This window comes from Drosophila willistoni, assembly GCF_018902025.1.
Source record: "Drosophila willistoni isolate 14030-0811.24 chromosome XR unlocalized genomic scaffold, UCI_dwil_1.1 Seg144, whole genome shotgun sequence".
Classification (NCBI taxonomy): domain Eukaryota; kingdom Metazoa; phylum Arthropoda; class Insecta; order Diptera; family Drosophilidae; genus Drosophila; species Drosophila willistoni.
This window is the reverse complement of record NW_025814057.1, coordinates 5,125,706-5,126,565: the sequence shown is the minus strand read 5'-3', so window position 1 is coordinate 5,126,565 and position 860 is coordinate 5,125,706.

The window sequence follows — 860 nt, the reverse complement described above, 5'->3', positions numbered from 1 at the left end:
CTTCCATCTTCTGTCCTCTATTTACCTCCTTCTACTTTATGCCATTTCGCTTTCGTTTTTCGCATTGCCTTGCCTTGGCTTTGCTCTTGTTCCTGTTATTCTTCTGCGTGCGTGAACACAATATGTTTTAGCCATATTTGGCTAGGCAGAGGCAGATTAATTGCCTGGCCAATAGCCAATATGCGTCAAAGTCAGGCCTCACTGGGTTGCTAATATGTTTGTCTGTCCGTTTTTCCATTTGTTTATTTGTTTGTCTCTGTCTTCGTGTTCGTGTGCGTGTGCGCCTGTATGTGAGCCTGAGTAATCAGTTTTCAATAATGCGGCATGCCAACAGGCAGCCTTCGAATGGCCATTTAGGCCGCTTTAAGCAATTCAGACAACAAATATGTACTACTGTCTCTCTTTTGATCAGCATAAATCTGTTTACATACGACTGGGTCGAACTCAAGTCAGCCCAAATCGATTCGGCTCTATGGGACTTGAGCTTAAATATAGTTTAATTACTCATTAGTGTGCCACATGAATTTCAATTTGGCTTACAGCATAAAGTATGAGGGGGCAACAACGAACAGAAAACAAAAAAATAACGATTTGTAGTCATTTGCATTCAGTTTCATTTTAATCCAGATTCATTCGGCATAATAATGTTAAATGGATTTCCATGTCATAATTGATATTATCCAGTAATGCAAACAAAAGTGTATACACATATGTAACATATGTTCCGTTTGATAGGATCAAAGTACTATTCAATTAAGGGAGCAGAAAAATTGTTTAGCGTACATTAACTTGAGCCAACATTTAATTGGCTTTAAGAGGTGCTAACATAATAAGTGAGTTTATAAATTCTTGTAGATCTA